Source organism: Dermacentor variabilis, chromosome 1, assembly GCF_050947875.1.
Source record: "Dermacentor variabilis isolate Ectoservices chromosome 1, ASM5094787v1, whole genome shotgun sequence".
Classification (NCBI taxonomy): domain Eukaryota; kingdom Metazoa; phylum Arthropoda; class Arachnida; order Ixodida; family Ixodidae; genus Dermacentor; species Dermacentor variabilis.
In genome coordinates, this window is record NC_134568.1 from 2175352 (window position 1) to 2196253 (window position 20902).

Here is a 20902-nt window from a genome sequence, read left to right on the forward strand (position 1 = left end):
AGAAATCGTAGTGGCTGCATAGTAGCCGTAGTCGTATGTAGTTACGGCCAGCATTTTCTTCATCACGAAGTATTAATTAATTATGTTAGTTAGCGAACTTTTTAATTATTGCTTGAATCGGAAACATATCAATTACAAAGTTGTAGGGCACCTTAAGTAACCTCGGGCGCTAATGCGGGCGCAAGAAAAAAAAAGAACAAGAAAGCCCGCATTCGCTCACAGCGTTTGCCGCAAACGTTTCCCGGTAAAGGTTACGGTTGCATAAGCTAGAGTTGCCGGGAAGCAGCAACTGCAGCGTACGGAGCATACGTAAATACATGTGCACTTTCGCATGTAAAAGAAAAGCCCGCCTACGAACTGATTTGTTTTTTGTTAGGGCTAGTGAACACCACGTACAGTGACAACTCCCGAAGAGCAGCGTACTTACGAGGCGCGCAGAAAGTCTGGTTAAGTGCATCCCTATTCTCTCTGGCCCACTCTATAGAGCTGCACGAAGTAGCGGCGCAAGCCAAGTCACAAGCAGTTACATGCCTTAGGCTAATAATTCGGTAACGTGCATGCGATTGTCGCCGTGTGAATAATTTCAAGCCATGTCGCAATAAATTATCGTTCTAGTTGTGACTTGCAGCTTGGCTCTCCAACCACTTGCACATCGTGCATTGGGGAGCAATATTTTTGAAGACCAGTAATTTTTCGGTGGGTACATTTCTTTTTCGCTTTCTGCATCTGTCGCCCTCAAACAAGCCCCATAGCAGTTATTGGTGCAGCTGGCGCTTTATCTGGTGCTCCCCGCCCGTGACCGCGCCGCGCCTCGGTGTTGATAAGGAAAGAGTGCCGGAAACTGGTTGACGCGTCGTTGAAAGACTGCGCACGCTAACGTCGTTGGAGACTCTTTGAGAGCGCTGCACTTTGATGCGGCCGGACCGTCAGCTATGTGATGTTTTTACAGCGAAAGCTCTGCATGACTAACCTTCCGTAGTTGTTTCGGCGTCCGACAACAGAAACGGAATTAGCGATTTCTAACAAACCCATACATAATGGTTTTCATTGTTTGTTTTGTGTGCTATCACCTAGGGGTGCAGTGCGACGGCGCAGATGTCAAAATGCGGTACAGATTAGAACGCTCGCTGTGGAAAATAACGTGAGATCAAAGTTCTCGCAGTATATAAGCAGGAGGTATCGTCACTAAATAGAGCTGCGTTATCAATGGGACGGACACCTATAGTTCGTACACCCGAAGAACAACATGCGTAGGAGGAGCGCCGGAGGGTACAGCAAGAGAATGTAAACGGCGCCGGTGCAAAGCGACCACCGACGAAGAATGTTCCCGCGATGCTGAATCAAAACGACATTCGCGAGCCCGGGCAACCATTGCACTGTGTGGCGAAAGCTGACAAACAATTTAAGCCCCCAAACGAAAAGCAAAGTGCTTTCGTTGCCATTCCATCTTCATGGAGTGGAAAGGTTGACATTTTTTTTTTTAATTTTCCGCGAGCTTTCTTTATCAGCCGGAACCAATAAACGGGCAAAAAGTGTGTGGTTTAAAACGTGCCAGATTTATGTTTCTTTCACTTTCCTAAAATTATTCAGTTACAGCAAGCCATTAAGAGCAGTATTTGAAGAATAGCTAATTGCTATTAAATAAAGCCATCAAGAAGCAAAACTGGCGGCTGCTATACTCCTCTGTGAACAATATACACTTGGTTATCTTCGCACAGAACGGCTCGTCTTACTTTAAAAACGCGATGCATGATTGTTGTGACACTCTATATGCCAAAGTACAGGTGAGAGCAAAAGTGAGCATAAATGCTGAAATAAAGTGGCACTGCCTACGTGCGGTTGTTCGACCACCGTCATGCATTCATGCATTCCCGTTGAACGGCTCTGCTATGTTAAACTAATTTGTTTAATTTTTTATTTTTTATTTTTGCTACGGCCACAGCCTCGTCATTTTGGCACTCTTCTCTACATCTACACTAGCGAGTAAGAACACGCGCGTCATGCCGCAGGAGGTAGAAACGGCGCAGCCAAAATGGCCGAGCGGCAACATTTTCCTATATCGTGGAGCGAATTGGTCTCAGACCTAATTTTCTACGACATGCTGCTAGCCGCCGATTCTTTTTTATTTATTTACAGATATTGTCGGTCCACATTAGGACCAAGACAGCAGTGGTAACAATACAACAACATACAGCAAGCAGTGACCGGAACAGTACAATAGAACATTAGAGTGATATATTCCCTATTGTTCAGAATATTCGGACACAAGTGCAGAAAACTGCTCACGAGTCCTTGCATTCACTATGTTTGCAGGGAGGCAATTCCAATCACGTGCTGTCGAAAGTAAAAATGAGTCTTTGTAGCAATCTGTGAAATCCATTTTCCTCAACGCGTCTACTATGTTTCGTACTATGCGCGTCTTAGATTCATTTATGTAGTGAGACTTATCAACAAGTAACAGACCATTAATGATCAAATAAAAAAGGCTAAGCCGTTTTTCCTTACTCCTGGCAAGAAGTAGGGGCAGGTTCGCCCTCGCATGAGCAGGTGTGACGGCGTCTTGTCGATGGTATCGGGAATAAATAAACCTCAATGCAAGTCTTCGGACCTGCCCCAGTTCTGACACTGAATATTTCAAATATGGATACCACACTTCACATGCATATTCTAATGTCGGGCGCACGAGCACTTTATAAGCAGTCAGTTTCGCTGCCCAAGAAGCGAGTTTAGGGATATGTTGAATAAAACCTAATCTATAGTTGGCTTTCCCTACGAATCTTTTAATGTGTGGTGTCCGAGTAAGGTCAGACTTTACTAAACTTCCGAGGTACTTGTACTCGGTTCATGAAGTGGCTCACCTTCTAGAGTGTATGTGAATGACAGAGATTCATGTTTGTGTGTGATTGTCATACGTGCTGTCTTCACTGGGCTAAGGGACATCTTCCACGTGTCGCACCATTGGTGCACTTTGCCTAAGTAGTTATTTAAGGGCCTCTGGTCACTAATACATTTCACTTATCTATATGTGACCCAGTCGTCGGCGAATAGTCTCGCTGTAACTGTGGCCGATTCTTCGATTAGATCGTTAATGCATACCAGGAACAACACAGGCCCAAGACCTGAACTCTGAGGCACCCCTGGCTTAACGTCAAAGATTGCTGACCTATTTTCTTCAATACTGACGAACTGGCCGTGATTAGTAAGAAAATCCTCCACCCATTTGATTACACCTGTATCTCCTAAAATAGCCTTTGATTTAATTAACAGTCTTCTATGATTAGCCTCATCAAAGGCCTTTTTGAAGTCAAGGTAGATCACGTCGATTTGTACCTTGCCATCGATAACTTTACTAAAATTGTGAACACTTTCTAGACATTGTTTTGCGGTTGAGAAGCCCTCGTGAAACCTATGTTCAGAGTTGCTAAGAATATTCTTCTGTGACAAATACACTCGTATGTGCTTAGAAACAATATGTTCTAACACTTTGCAACAGTTTGACGTTAGTGCAATGGGCCGGTAATTGGTTGTAGACGTGGTGTTTTTTTTTCTGAACTTATAGCCATTCGCCAGATGTTGCACCACTGCACGCCGTTGTTGGGCGCCCTGTTCAACCTTGCCTGGTCTGCTGGAAAGTTTATTTGCTGTAAGAGTACGCAGTCCGATCTGCGAACAAAAGTATGTAGACATCGACGTGGTGTCCTATGTCATTTATATAGATAAGAGGAATAAAAATGGTGCCAGCCCTGAACCTTGCGAAACGCCAGAAACAAGCGAGACGGTGTCAGAAGCGTGGTCCTTATACTGCACGAAATGCCGGCGCTCAGACAAGTAGCCGCCTGTCCATCTAACTATCCCCAAGTATGCAGTTAAGCTTAAAGAGCAATTTAATGGCCTTTGAAACGCGATCAAAAGCCTTCGAGTAGTGGGGAAAAATATATCTCTTTGGCTGTCGTCATTAATTCTCTTTGCGAGGTCCTGGAAAAGTTCGACAAATTGAGAAACAGGAGACAGACCATTTCTGAAACCATGCTGGTTATGATGAATAATCTTATTGTTATTGGTTATTAATGTTAATATTAGGTATATTATATTATTGTTATTGTCATTGCTTTCTTGTCTTGAGTGGGCACGGTGGGCCTTGCCGAGGCATGTCACTCACCAAGCCGTTCTTCTGCTTTGTGCAGGGCTTGCTTCTCTGGGTCGCCGGAACGTCGGTTGATCGCCTACCCTATGGTGAAATGCCGGCACCGCTTCATCAACCTGACGAACATTTCGAGGCTCCAACATGGCACGAAGTCAAGCTAATGGAAAATACCGCCCCTCTCCAGCATGCTCCAACGCCCCCTGGTTTCATGACGTCATCTAGCGTTGCCCGTATAAAACAATCTGCGCACCAATTTATCTTCAGTGAGCACGGTGGGCCTTGCCGAGGCATGTCACTCACCAAGCCGTTCTTCTGCTTTGTGCAGGGCTTGCTTCTCTGGGTCGCCGGAACGTCGGTTGATCGCCTACCCTATGGTGAAATGCCGGCACCGCTTCATCAACCTGACGAACATTTCGAGGCACCAACATGGCGCGAAGTCAAGCTAATGGAAAATACCGCCCCTCTCCAGCATGCTCCAACACCCCCTGGTTTCATGACGTCATCTAGCGTTGCCCGTATAAAACAATCTGCGCACCAATTTATCTTCAGTGAGCACGGTGGGCCTTGCCGAGGCATGTCACTCACCAAGCCGTTCTTCTGCTTTGTGCAGGGCTTGCTTCTCTGGGTCGCCGGAACGTCGGTTGATCGCCTACCCTATGGTGAAATGCCGGCACCGCTTCATCAACCTGACGAACATTTCGAGGCACCAACATGGCGCGAAGTCAAGCTAATGGAAAATACCGCCCCTCTCCAGCATGCTCCAACACCCCCTGGTTTCATGACGTCATCTAGCGTTGCCCGTATAAAACAATCTGCGCACCAATTTATCTTCAGTGAGCACGGTGGGCCTTGCCGAGGCATGTCACTCACCAAGCCGTTCTTCTGCTTTGTGCAGGGCTTGCTTCTCTGGGTCGCCGGAACGTCGGTTGATCGCCTACCCTATGGTGAAATGCTGGCACCGCTTCATCAACCTGACGAACATTTCGAGGCACCAACATGGCACGAAGTCAAGCTAATGGAAAATACCGCCCCTCTCCAGCATGCTCCAACACCCCCTGGTTTCATGACGTCATCTAGCGTTGCCCGTATAAAACAATCTGCGCACCAATTTATCTTCAGTGGGCACGGTGGGCCTTGCCGAGGCATGTCACTCACCAAGCCGTTCTTCTGCTTTGTGCAGGGCTTGCTTCTCTGGGTCGCCGGAACGTCGGTTGATCGCCTACCCTATGGTGAAATGCCGGCACCGCTTCATCAACCTGACGAACATTTCGAGGCACCAACATGGCACGAAGTCAAGCCAATGGAAAATACCGCCCCTCTCCAGCATGCTCCAACGCCCCCTGATTTCATGACGTCATCTAGCGTTGCCCGTATAAAACAATCTGCACACCAATTTATCTTCAGTGGGCACGGTGGGCCTTGCCGAGGCATGTCACTCACCAAGCCGTTCATCTGCTTTGTGCAGGTTAGTCCTTGCTATTGTACATTTGGTAGTGACTGTCCTTTCTTGCTTATACTGCCGTGCCCACGACAGTGTTCTAAAGTATGTCGCGAGTGTTTTCATGTTCTAAAACTTTTGTTGTGTGGGGATGTTGAAACTAATCCTGGACCCACTAACGCCGATTTATTGCATAAAGTTCTTGACGGTCAAAATTTGCTGCGAGAGGAATTAGCCGACTTGAAAACAAAGACAGAAAACATGATAGTTGAAACAAGAGAACTGTTGCAGCGGCTTCAAGTTCAAATATCGGAACTTAAATCTGATACGGCAAGCTTGGGCTGCCTTGAAAACACAGTAAAAACGTTTCAAGAGTCTGTGAATACTCACGCTAGCAAGCTCATTGATATTGAAGATAGAAGCAGGCGTTCGAACATAGTTATTCATGGTATCCATGAAGAACCAAATGAGACTGAATCTGATCTAAAGCGCAAAGTAATTACAGAAACGCTCGAGCATAAGCTAGGTGTTAAGTGTGTTTCCATTGGCCGTATTCACAGACTTGGTAAGGCTGGCCCTAAAAGACCGGTCATAATGCTTCTTCAGGATTATAATGAGAAAGTAACAGTATTTAAAAATGTTTCTAAACTGAAGGGAACCAACATTTTCGTTCAAAACGACTATTCTCAGGTCACTTTGAAGAAGCGCAAGCTATTATGGGAAAGTGCCAAACATGACAAATCGCTCGGAAAGAAGGTTTCACTTCAGCATGATAAGCTACGCATTAACAATGACATGTTTATCTGAAATGACAAAACAAACCAACGCGAGATAGCCTCTAATTCCCGTACTGGTCAACATTCTGATTGACCAGTCAAAGAGGGACTTATCAGATTACTGAACTTTAACGCACGTAGCATCGTGAATAAGACAATTCAACTGGAATCAATTCTTTTGTCGCACTCGCCACACGTTGCAGTTATAACGGAAACCTGGCTTCATAGCGAAATCAGTGACAAGGACTTAATCACGCCTGCCTACAAAATAATTCGTAGAGACAGGACTACTAGGGGTGGTGGGGTAGCTGTTATTGTAAAGTCGTCCGTGGAGGCCATTCTGTTATCAGAGTCATGCAACACCGAAAGTCTGTTCGTAAAACTGAACATTTATGGTCATGTTTTTATTTTATGTGCGGTGTACAGACCACCTGACTCTTCCCCCGATTATTTATTTACGATAAGAGAACAGATGGCACATTTCAATAGAAATAAGCTTTTAGTGGTTGGGGATTTTAACTTGCCGGGCATTGACTGGGATCGTATTATGTCAACTGCCGGTTCTGTTACCGACGCAAATGTGCTTTTTGATATGATGCTCGACCACAACCTTGTACAAGTAGTTCGTGAACCTACCAGATTTGGTAATGGTCCTGGTTCGCTCCTTGACCTTGTCTTTCTCGAACGCTCCTTTTCCGATTATTCTGTATCTATCGAACCTGGGCTGTCTGACCATGCTCTTATTGTTGTATCATTCCCCTTGAATGTTATCCGCGCGCGTGGCACGCATGCGCTTACAATTGTGAAAAATTTTGCGCAGGCTGATGATGTGCGGATAACAGATTATCTGGACTGTTGTCTTTCTGAATTTTGCCAGAATGACGTTCTGCAGCTTTGGGAAAAGTTTAAAGCAATGTGTTTATTCTGCATTGATCAATTTATACCTAACAAACTTAAAAAGCCTGCTAAACATACACCATGGATAAATAGACGCACTATTCAATTAAAACGTAAAGCCAAACGCCTAAGAAAGAGAGGCCCAGCTACTGACAATTTAACCAGTGTTCGTGTCGCCCTTTCAGAGGCCATTGCAGAAGCAAAAAATTTTTATTTCAGCGACACTTTACCAAATTTTATTAAGGACGATCCCCAGAAGTTCTGGAACTTTATTAAGGAACGGAATAAATCCATAACGAACATTATCCATGATAACATTCCAATAATTGATCCCAAGGCTGTTGCTAACCTTTTAAATGACCACTTCCACAGTGTCTTCTCACCACCAACTGAGCCCTCTTTCCAAACTTCACCATCCTGCTCTTCTGACATTAACATTTCTCATGAAGGTGTACTTAACATGCTCCTCCGGTTAAAGTAAAATCATCTGTTGGTCCAGACAGCATTCCCAACACCTTCCTTCGACGTTATGCGGAACATTTAAGTAAATTCCTTGTAGTAATCTTTCAGGCCTCTCTACATTCCGCGGTACTTCCGCTCGATTGGAAAGTAGCACGTGTTGTCCCTATATTAAAACAAGGTGACCCAAGCTCAGTTATAAATTACCGTCCGATTTCCATATTATACTCCTCTTGTAAATTAATGGAACACATTGTTGCTGACTACATTAATGATTTCTTAAACAAGCGTAAAATTTTATCTCCTTTCCAACATGGCTTGAGGAAGGGGCTCTCGACAGTCACCCAATTAAGCACAGTCATTCACTCGTTTGCTTCTCAAATTTTCAAAAAGCATTTGATGTAGTTCCTCACGACAAATTAATTTATAAATTAGAATTCCTTGGTCTTCCTGCCTTTATCCTGTCCTGGGTTTCAGCTTACTTGACGCGTCGCAAACAGTACGTAGTGATTGATGGGCAGCAGTCCGATTCTCTTTCGGTAACCTCTGGCGTGCCTCAAGGCAGCGTCCTTGGCCCGCTACTATTTCTTATTTATTGTAACGACATAGTTGATGTAATAGAGGCCCCTGTCAATATTAGTCTGTTCGCAGACGACTGTATCATTTTTAACGATATTAATACAGTTCATGATCAACTATCTCTTCATTTAGCCTTAAACAACATTCTTGAGTGGAGCAACAAGTGGGGAATGAAACTTAACTCAGATAAATCTGTGCTTCTACGTATAACAAACAAAAAACTACCCCTAAAATTTTCTTATTCTATTGGCCAAGATCGCTTGGCCGAAGTGAGCGAGTACAAGTATCTTGGAATTACAATTACTAACAACCTAAATTGGAATAGCCACATTGCTGCTACCGCCTCCGCTGCTTTCAGAAAGCTATGTCTACTTCGCCATAAGCTTAAACATGCATCCCATGAAGTAAAATCCTTAGCCTACACCACATTTATTCGACCCAAATTGGAATACTCGTGCGTTATTTGGGACCCGTTTACCAAAATCAACATTTACGCCCTTGAAAGGATACAGAGAAGAGCCATACGTTTTATTTTTTCCAAATACGGCCGCGAAGAGTCTGTTTCTGAATTACTGCGGACAAATGGCTTTCACATCCTTCAAACGAGGAGAAAAATAATGCGCCTGCAGTTCCTCTACTCCTTGATAAACCGTAAATTTTCTTTAGATCCTAGTTCATACATAACACATTCCGCATCCAGGAAAACCCGTCATTCCCACCCCCTCGCTCTCTCCCCTTACGTTGCCAGGACAAACCTCTTTAAATTTTCATTCTTTCCTCGAACCATAGAAGAATGGAACCTCATCCCTTTCCATCATCTGAACTCACCTGAATCAATTCAAACTCATATTATTAGTATTTCTTAACTAACATTGCTGTTTCGTGTTATATTGTTTCATTTCTTGAATTTCATATTTTTGCAATTCTGCCTTTTATACGTGTACTTTTATTTGTTGCCATGCCCCTCCTGCTTGGGCCACACGGCCTGCAGTATGCTGTAAATAAATAAATAAATAAATAAATATGATTAATAAAATTCAGTCCTCTCGCTTAACCTCCTTTCCTCTCGTTTATTACATAGCGAGGGTGTCGAATCCGGCAACGCTGACGCCTTCAGGTAGCATGTGTGGGTTTATTGACCAGTCGGCTTGACCACTCTCCTCGATCCCCCCCCCCCCCCCCCAAGAAAAAATATCACGTACTCGTGGCGCCTGCGGCAGAAAGTATGTTCCACATCCTCCGCCAGGTTTGTAAGTGGTGGCGCTGGCTAACGCTCCCAGGGTTCTCGTAATAATAATAATAATATTTGGGGTTTTACGTGCCAAAACCACATTCTGATTATGAGGCACGCCGTAGTGGAGGACTCCGGAAATTTTGACCACCTGGGGTTCTTTAACGTGCACCTAAATCTAAGCACACGGGTGTTTTCGCATTTCGCCCCCATCGAAATGCGGCCGCCGTGGCCGGGATTCGATCCCGCGACCTCGTGCTCAGCAGCCCAACACCATAGCCACTGAGAGGGTTCTCGTAGTAAAACATATATACCCAAGTAAGTAGATGCGAAAACGGCGCCGCGGTAGCTCAATTGGTAATGTGAATGTGAATGACGTGTAATGTGAATAATACGACACCGATCTTGTGCTATCTAGGAGGCGTTGGCCAAGGGTCTCGACGCGTTCGCTTGCCCGCGAGGAGTTGGTAACTGGAAGGACTGCTCAGCGGCGTTCAATTGGACATTAATGCTTTCGCATTCACAACTCCTAAGAGCTTAGGTGTCGTCGTATTTCCTTAGCACGGACACGACATCCCGTGGCATTCGGTACTATGAGCACAGTGTAACGGTGGCTGCAAAATGTTTGCGCATGCTCAGAAAATGCAGCGTAAAGGAATTATTACATCGCGCGCAGGACGTCACGCCATCGCGTAACTTTACACCCACGATGACGGCCGCACCCTTGCAGTCTGCTTCAACCTCGTAAGTGCGAAGATGAATTTTGTCCACCAGCGCACAGCCACCGGCATGTCAACTCGTGCCCCTAACGGCAATGTGCCACAGGACGCAGCTCGCTCTAACCATTGCGCCATCTTGCAACTTTTGTGCTTGGCAGTTTATATGGGATTTGACACCGCAGACACATAGTTTGCAAGTGGTTGCGTCAGTGCATCTATATAAAAACTACACAACGTTGATTGAGGATGGTCACGTGGGCTTGTTGGTAGATCATGCAATGGCATGAAGTGTGGAGCAGCAAGAAAAAGGACCACATGAGGACACCATACACAGACACACAAACTTGTGTAGGCATTTTGTTTCTTCTTGTGTCCTTGTTCTTACCCCACAACACATCATGTCGTTCCCAGTCAGTCGATCCTTTATCGGATAAGGACGACATTGCTTGCATCACAAAGTTATTTTTGAAAAGAAGGTTTTGTTTCTGGTTCTGCCGATCGTGGCGAGCTTCTTTATAGCTTTCTAAAGAGTTTTATCTTGTTTGACTGACATTGTGTTACCTAATGGGCTACTGTTTAATTGTGTGTCCGAAAGGGAGCTGGCTTCTATATTGGTCACAAGTGGGCCGTCTTGGCATGATGCGTTTCTGAGGTGTATGAACTTTGCTAACTCAGCGAAAAAGATTAATAAAACGAGTTTATTGCTGATATTGTGCGTGGTGTGACATCTCTATTCCAGGACGCATGTCACATTTATCAGGAATCAACCACTGCAGGTTCTTTGCTCCTTGACAGCACGCAAAAAATATGCAGTTTTCTGTTCTCACCAATATCAGACATTCTTATAATGGCTAGATGTTAGTTAAAAGGAAAAAAAGTTTCACGTATGTACTGTAAGATGCTAAAATACAGTCGTGTTTGAGTACAATTAAGAACAAAGTGACTGTTATATTGCTGCATTTTTTGTGCAAGTGCAGTTTTGCCCAATCTGCGAGCAAGTAATGGCGGCAACTGACGATTTGTTATGCGTAGTAGGATTATAATAGCTTCGCAGAGCAGCAAAACTTTTGTTTGTATTGTCATGGCATTCCACAATTCAGCGTCCTTGCAGAGGTAACGGGGCGGTTGGCGTATGCGCTCCTCGGTCTCTGCCTGTATGTCTTTGTTGTAGCCTTTCTCGTGCCTAAACCCTTTTGCCCTTCCTATGAATGTTGGTATGCACGAGTAGGTGTCGTTTCTGCAAGGCGAACTTTTGTAAGCGCCAGAACTTGATCAAAAGCGATACATAAGCTCTTGCCGCGACCAGGTTCTTAGCTGTGCCATCGCTTGCTTTTGTTTGGCTTTTCTGCTTGCAGCCATGATGCGAGAATATACTAGAGCAAAGCGCGGTGACCTTACCGCTTGATATATTCTACTTGCTCTTGTGGTATCTACATATTTGTATGTTGATATCGCTGTCATACACAACGTAGGTGGGTAAGACAGGTTCATTTATCATCATCTTTATTATTTGCCCGCTACTTGTTTGCGCTTAGCTGAAATCTAAAATCTACGCCATCGCGTGCAGCGGTGGCGTAAAGGTCGAACACCCGCCTCGCGTGTAAGAGGTCCGTGGTTCGAATCCCGGTGCCGCGCAATTTTCCACCGGAATAAAAAAAAATCTGCGTGTTGATAAAATTGCATAAACAGGCCTGGAGTGTGGCCTGCTCCCGGTGACTAGAACCGGTAACGCACTCCCTCACCAGAGCAGGCCACCCTGGTGCAGTACTTGGCCACAAACCTCCTATATGAAGACAACAATCAAACTCCGGCCCCTCAGTCCCCAGCAGCTGCGAAGCAAGTGACCACGGCGGCGGTCTGACCTGCGACGCAGGAGAGGGTGCTAAGAATCTTTGGCTCCGGATAGGCCGCCATTGGAATCTGAACCTGACAATGTTTAATGCTAGAACGTTATCTAGTGAGGCGAATCTAGCAGTGCTATTGGAGGAATTAGAGGGCATTAAATGGGATATAATAGGGCTCAGTGAATTTAGGAGGCCAAAAGAAGCATACACAGTGCTAAAAAACGGGCACGTAATGTGCTACCGGGGCTTACCGGAGAGGCGAGAACTAGGAGTCGGATTCCTGATTAATAAGGAATATATCCGGTAACATACAGGAATTCTACAGCATTAACGAGAGGGTGGCATTAACGAGAGGGTTGTGGAGGGTGACAAAATGAAGGTTGTACAGGTTTACGCCCCTACATCCAGTCATGATGACCAGGAAGTTGAAAGCTTCTTTGAAGACGTGGAATCGGCGACGGGTAGAGTGAAAACAAAATACACTATACTGATGGGCGACTTCAATGCCAAGGGAGGCAATAAGCAGACTGGAGACAAGACAGTGGGGGAATATGGCCTAGGCACTAGGAATGCCAGAGGAGACTTATTAGTAGAGTTTGCGGAACAGAATAGTATGCGGATAATGAATACCTTCTTCCGCAAGCGGGATAGCCGAAAGTGGACTTGGAGGAGCCCGAACGGCAAGACTAGAAATGAGATAGACCTCATACTCTGCGCTAACCCTGGCATCATACAAGATGTGGACGTGCTCAGCAAGGTGCGCTGCAGTGACCATAGGATGGTAAGAAGTCGAATTAGCCTAGACCTGAGGAAGGAACGGAAGAAACTGGTACATAAGAAGTTCATCAATGAGTTAGCGGTAAGAGGGAAAATTGAGGAATTCCAGATCAAGCTACAGAACAGGAGTTCGGCTTTAACTCAGGAAGAGGACCGTAGTGTTGAAGCAATGAACGACAATCTTGTGGGCATCATTAAGGGGTGTGCAATAGAAGTCGGTGGTAACTCCGTTAGACAGGATACCAGTAAGCTATCGCAGGAGACGAAAGATCAGGTAAAAAAACGCCAATGTATGAAAGCCTCTAACCCTACAGCTAGAATAGAACTGACAGAACTTTCGAAGTTCATCGTAATCAACAAGCGTAAGACAGCTGACATAAGGAAGCATAATATTGATAGAATTGAACATGCTCTAAGGAACAGAGGAAGCCTTAAAGCCGTGAAGAAGAAACTAGGAATTGGCAAGAATCAGATGTACGCGTTAAGAGACAAAGCCGGCCATATCATTACTAATATGGATGAGATAGTTCAAGTGGCTGAGGAGTTCTATAGAGATTTATACAGTACCAGTGGCACCCACGACGACAATGAAAGAGGGAATAGTCTAGAGGAATTCGAAATCCCACAGGTAACGCCGGAAAAAGTAAAGAAAGCCTTGGGAGCTATGCAAAGGGGGAAGGCAGCTGGGGATGCTCAGGTAACAGCAGATTTGTTGAAGGATGGTGGGCAGATTGTTCTAGAGAAACTGGCCACCCTGTATACGCAATGCCTCATGACCTCGAGCGTACTGCAATCTTGGAAGAACGCTAACATAATCGTAATCCATAAGAAAGCGGACGTCAAAGACTTGAAAAATTATAGACCGATCAGCTTACTGTCCGTTGCCTCTAAAGTATTTACTAAGGTAATCGCAAATAGAATCAGAAACACCTTAGACTTCTGTCAAGCAAAGGACCAGGCAGGATTCCGTAAAGGTTACTCAACAATAGACCTTATTCACACTATCAATCAGGTGATAGAAAAATGTACGGAATGTAACCAACGCTTACATATAGCTTTCATTGATTACGAGAAAGCATTTGATTCTGTCGAATCCTCAGCAGTCATGCAGGCATTACGGAATCAGGGTGTAGACGAGCCGTATGTAAAAATACTGAAAGATATCTATAGCGGCTGCACAGCCACTGTAGTCCTCCATAAAGAAAGCAACAAAATCCCAATAAAGAAAGGCGTCAAGCAGGGTGATACGATCTCTCCAATGCTATTCACAGCGTGTTTACAGGAGGTATTCAGAGACCTGGATTGTGAAGAATTGGGGATAAAAGTTGATGGAGAATACCTTAGCAACTTGCGATTCGCTGATGATATTGCCGTGTTTAGTAACTCAGGGGACCAATTGCAATGCATGCTCACTGACTTGGAGAGGCAAAGCGGAAGAGTGGGTCTAAAAATCAATCTGCAGAAAACTAAAGTAATGTTTAACAGTCTCGGAAGAGAACAGCAATTTACAATAGGTAGCGAGGAACTGGAAGTGGTAAGGGAATACATCTACTTAGGGCACGTAGTGACGGCGGATCCGGATCATGAGACGGAAATAATCAGAAGAATAAGATTGGGCTGGGGTGCGTTTGGCAGGCATTCTCAGATCAGGAACAGCAGGTTGCCATTATCCCTTAAGAGAAAAGTGTATAATAGCTGTGTCTTACTAGTACTCACCTACGGGGCAGAAACCTGGAGGCTTACGAAAAGGGTTCTACTTAAATTGAGGACGACGCAACGAGCTATGGAAAGAAGAATGATGGGTGTAACGTTAAGGGATAAGAGCAGATTGGGAGAGGGAACAAACGCGAGTTAATGACATCTTAGTGGAAATCAAGAAAAAGAAATGGCATGGGCAGGGCATGTAATGAGGAGGGAAGATAACCGATGGCCATTAAGGGTTACGGACTGGATTCCAACGGAAGGGAAGCGTAGCAGGGGGCGGCAGAAAGTTAGGCGGGCGGATGAGATAAGAAGTTTGCAGGGACGACATGGCCACAATTAGTAAGTGACCGGGGTTGTTGGAGAAATATGGGAGAGGCCTTTGCCCTGCAGTGGGCGTAACCAGGCTGATGATGATGATGATGATGATGATGATGATGGTGATGATGATGATAATGATTATGATGATGGTGATGAAATCTAAAAAACTAAGCTGACTAGCTCACCTGGAAGTACATTTTATGAACTGTTGCTGTCACAGTTTGCAACCATGCCAATTGCACTTCGAATTTCATTTCATTTTGAGGAAAGATTAACTTCTTTTAAATTTCTGTTGGTTCCCGACCATGAGAGTAATTTAAGCGCACACTTCAACGGCCGTCGGAGATTAGCTGTCGCCATTATAACTTCTCGTTCATTGATGTCTTCGTTGCCCGTCACTAAAATGGGTTGTCATTATAGTACAATGAAAGGGTCCGTACGTATTTGTACCAAACCTATGAGCGTGAAATAAAAATGATTGCCTCACTTTGCATTACAATGTGGTACGCAATGCATCAATTCCACTTGTCATATTACTGCTCATATCCAATCCAGACACAGTGCCTGCTTACATCAATAGCACGCATTCCAAGTTGCTTTACCAATAAGCTGTCGGTACCTGAAGCATTGTCCAGGTGTGCGGAGGCGGGTGTCGAGTGCACGGTCCATGGATCCAGAAACCCTCGCCGTCCTTGTGACAGCCATTGGGCACTGGGCGCGGCGTAGAACCTCGAAACACGCGCTCCGAACCTTGGCCAGACCCTCTTCCACGCAATACCTGAGCTGAACCCATGGGCGGTCCTCCGCACCGGTTGCGAAGAGGAGTACCGTATTGCTCCAACCCCTGCGTGCTGCTGCGAAGTGTAGCGTGTGTTCTTGTATACTTATCATAGCTGAACAAACTGGCTCGATAAAAAAAAATATTCAGGACACAACTGCAGTAATTGCGCGCCTGCTGTTCGTTTTGGGGGGAGTAAGGAGTTTCATTGCGGTCCTAGATGAATTGATAAAGTTACTCGATATCTTGAAATACAGAACCTTCAATATAAACCATCATTCTAGAAGGCAGTAAAGAGCAGGATTCCAAAACATAGTAAACACGCGAGGAACAAACCACAGCTTTCGAGGGAGATTGAACATCGAAGCACATTCATGACAGAGAGAGAGACCGATTATGATAAACTTTTATAATGAGCAAGCGCAGTTTGCGGCCTAGGTGGGTGTTCTTATTGCAGGTAGCCGCGGGCCGTAGCCATCTCCCGTGCTTATTCGATCAGGCTACGCTGCCTCTTCGGGTCCGGGTATGATCACACGTTAAACTTTTAGAGAGAATAGATTTTTGAAATTTTAAGGGCTGCTACGCGTTCTAATAATAACACAAAACGACTAAGAAGAAAAGAAGTAGCCGTTGCCAGAAAATAATTAAAAAGTATTGCTTGAAAGTTGTTCAGCTTAACAGAAACGTGCGTAGCCTGCACATCAGGCTCAGTGGTACATCATGGTACGTCGTTGAGCACGAGGTCGCGGGATCGAATCCCGGCCACGGCGGCCGCATTTCGATGGGGGCGAAATGCGAAAACACCCGTTTGCTTAGATTTAGGTGCACGTTAAAGAACCCCAGGTGGTCCAAATTTCCGGAGTCCTCCACTACGGCGTGCCTCATAATCAGAAAGTGGTTTTGGCACGTAAAACCCCAAATATTGTTATTGTTATTGTCGTCAGAGATACTTCATCAAAATTCAGCGGTAGTGATCGATGGTCGTAGACCTCAGAATACTTTGTCAGCATCATAAACTGAGACAGTCAATCTATCGAAAGCGAATTACTAGACAACTGCAGGTGAAGTGACCTCTATTTCTTGCATATAGAAGACGCCATAATAGTCCTGATGGTTCCTACCTCATGTAGTCCCGCATGATGTTAGAATCATCAAAAGACAAGGCGCTTCCCTCTGAAAGATATTAAACATGTTACAGTAGGAAAAGTCAATGTCAGCCTTTGCATGAAAACCACGACAACAAAAAAAGCATGTCGTTCACACATGTATTTAAGAACAAATAAGCGTGATGACACTTCGAACGTTGACTGAAACGGAACCTTGACATTGAAATGCAAAGCATTTTCGCATTGCAGTGAAGGCCACATTTAAAGACACCGTCAGAAAAAGTGAGGTGTAGTTTTCTCAATGAAAAATTACCGTGTTTATTTGGCTCTAGACTAACGTAAATTATAGGTCGAACTGCTCAATTCGAAATCCCAGAAACTAAACAAACATTCTTCATTCTACACCGAAGGAAAAAATTCAACATCTTCGGGATCTCACATTTCTGCGTTTCTCACACGATCTCATTAGCCAGGACGTCATGCTATGCCACCATGACCCAGTTCACTACCTCACTAAGCGAAGTGAGCATGTCAAAGTTGACAGGCACGTCTCACGTTGACAGAACGTCTCAACTTGCTCTGAGCGGCGCTACGTGAGCTTGCGATCTCCTTCGTCTGTATAATAACAGCCCTACGGAAGTTGCGATATTCTGTGTGTGCTTATGAAATCAAGAACATGTTCTTTCGCCTAGTGGTATTGGTCTTTCTGAGGTCCACAGTGTCTGGCGGTTGCGGCCAAACCGCACGCTCGAATCAAAACCAGCCCCTTCATTTCCTGCATTGGTTTTTAAACAAAAGTATCAGCCTACATTCAATTAAGACAGTAAGTCATGGAAGCGATACCGACATCTGGGTCATTGATGGCATCGCATAACTGCTTTCGAGAGTAAAAATGCACTCTAGTCAGACGTGGGGGCAAGATATGCGTCATATACACTTTCAAGAGACGTGCTGGCGGAAGAGGGTGAAAGAAGCGCCCCCTCCCTTCGAAGTTTCTATGGGACGATTTTAATTATAAATATTGTTGCCTCATAAAGAGCTTAGTATCACAAATATTTCAAAGATTGTGCAAATTGCACACTTGGACCAATCAGCCATCGAAATTACTTTTTCTGCGCTAAATATGCATAAATTACTTCTCCTTAGCTGCCGCGTACTTTATCATCAGCATTTATCCAAACAGCGGGATTATCATATATTTATGTAAAAGCTGCTACTCATTTCAAACTAAACACAATGTTTTCCCGCATTCATTGCAGTCACTCACCAATTTGTAAGGTGTTCCTTGGGAGTACATTTTCTTTATGGAGTATCAGTTCCTGAGTTAAGGAATTCGAGAGGGGCTACGGGATTTCTACATGTCTTTTCGGCGCAGTCGATCCGATGCTTTACAGAGTCCAGTGCCCCTTCGCCTGGCAAATCCGGTATTATCGCATGCCTGCGACACGCTTGGCTTGACGCATGCACCCTGGTAACACCACTGTTGTGCATGCCATACCTGTACAGTTAGCTTCCCATTACTTCCCAGCTGGGGTTCTGTATTCGCAGTGGGCTTTGAAACGACTGGACAATGAGCTGCTACTTTTATATATTTGATCAATTGGACGAAAGCGTCCTAACATTAAGTCGACATAAGTATCCTCTGTTTGAAGTTCAAGCTCGTTTTTCTCATTCGCCTTCTTTCTCTTGAGGCTTTCCCAGATTCATACTTACGTTTGCTGCTCAAATGGCTTTTTGTTTCGCTGTTATTGCTTTTGCCTCATCTCAATTCTTTGCAGTAGCGCGCACAAGGCAACGGAGTAAGCCGAATTAATTTTCTGCACTGTATCCGGCAATGTATCCAATGAAATGTCGTTAGAGCCCCCTAACATCCATTGCTGTAAAATCCTGATTAAAGCGACGGTGATGAGGCATCATTTTCACGCTACGAGGAAGGGTAAGGAATAGGAGCTAAATATATGGCGTACCTGGGTTGTGGTGTGGCAGTGCTTCGTCGATGTGAAGAACACTTGAGTGTATCGTGCTCCCGCAAGCGCTTGTACAGCTGGAGTCCGCGGCGACTTCAGAGGCGACAGTCGTGAGCAGCATACTCGATGCCTCTCTGGACATCACTCCCTGTGGTTCCTTGCAGACGTCCCCGTAGATACTGGCGCTCTCGGAATTTCGGCCGCGGCTCAAGTGCGAGGCCAGGAGGCGCCTTGGGCCTTCCACGTCTCGGTGTTTCCACTTCGGGCTTACAGGCGGAGGAGACAGGCGTGAGGACTCTCCGTTCCAGGAGATCACTGCAGACTCCTGATGAACTTCCTAGAAAACGAAGCAGTCATGGTAACCTTAATTAGGAAGTAATTGAAGTAGGGTTTACAATATGAATAATGGGTTATATGTACGCTAAATATCGTCTTCGATGCATGGGTATCTATTGCCGCCTGGTACCTTTACCACATACCCAGGCACCTTATAGCCTGGCGCAGCACAGCAGGGAATGTCGCGTGCATATATATATATATATATATATATATATATATATATATGTGGGCAGGCTGCTGTTGATGAGACTGAAGAAGTCCACTTTGGGCCAGAATCTAAGTATGGTCCTTTTCAAGAAAAGAAACACCAGCATATAGCAATCACTTCTGATTTTACTAGGGCTATAATATATTCAGCAAAACGTTTTTAGTAAAGAAATGAAAAATACGTATGGATGGTCCCCACAAAGATAAACGAAATCAAGCAGCTTCATCATTAACGACCCTATAATGAGATCTTTCATTTCACAAAAAAAGAGAACAAGGACGCAGACGAACGGAGGACAATCGTTTATTGCGCTTCATCCGTCGACGTCCCTGTTGTTTCTTTTTCTTTTTGTTTTCTAATTTTTGACAGAATGAAACTCATCGCTGCATAATCATGAACGGGCCCCTGATCACTAATGTGCCCATGCAGCCCTTTTCATTGCTTTACTTAGTCAGATTTCTTTGCAAATGCAGTTCTCCGGTAAGCCTGATGCTGTACGGCAGGGAGGTAGTTTTCCGAAGAGGGGAAATTGTGCTAGTTATCATGATAAGTACGCAGTGATACCTATAGTGTGTGCAAGCTGAGGTACGAGTTTACTCACCTGCCTGCTAATTGCTTTCCTGGTGTTGACTGCGGCTAGGCGATCGATGTGCTGACAATCTGATTAAAAGAATGACGCTTTCACCGTGATCACTTTTAATATCAGGATTATTCGGTAGCGATTTTGTGTAGAAAAGCAGGGAAGCTTGTGAACTGACGCCAGCGCTTCAACTACTAGCCACCAAGGGAAGGAACGACAGATTGAGCGTCAATTGGCCCAATTACGCATCGCCTGGGCGTCTCTGAGGATGGAAGTCACCCCCGTACCTTGGATTCCGACTTCAAAGTACAGGGTCTCGAACCGGCCTTAGCCAAGGTTGTAAAATACAAAATGTGCCATATACGATTGCACGACCAGCGGGGTATATCCTCTTCTGTGCTCTTACAGCCATGGCCCCATGCGTCGCAGGCTTACAAAGTGATGCAGGCACTGCTATGTTTCATGAAAGCGACTGGCCTCAGTTACCGATTGTAGGCGTGAAGTTATGGACATCCGCATGAACTCACACTGATAGTACCTTCTTCCCTCCCTCTCCTTTCTTCCCTTGAGCCCCTTCCGCTGTGTAGGGTAGCAAACCGGGTATGCGTCTGGTTGACCTCCCCTAGCTTTCCTTCCTTCCTTTTCATCCTCCTCCTACAGCAGCGGTATAATTTTAGCTTACTTATTGCCTGGTTAAATATACAAGTGTAATTACTTAAAGTTTATCTTAGCAATAAGGGCATAATTTCCGGTAGCGGGAAAGGATCCGAAAAAAAAAGAAAAGCTCCCCTCATTGTCTGACACGGGAACGGTGACTTTGAGGGGCGAGCTGTCTGCACTTGCTTCCGCTGATCGCGAGCTGCGCTCCGTATTCCGCGGGCGATCGCTGCCTACGCGTTGACCACGTGGTTGCCGAGTGAAGCAGAGAGCGTACTTCCTTCCAATCTAATGTCGGTGGCTTGCGGGCACTTGACCACGCGGTTCTTTTCATACTTCCCTACATGTGAAGCGCTGACAACGCCGTAATGTCTCAAACGT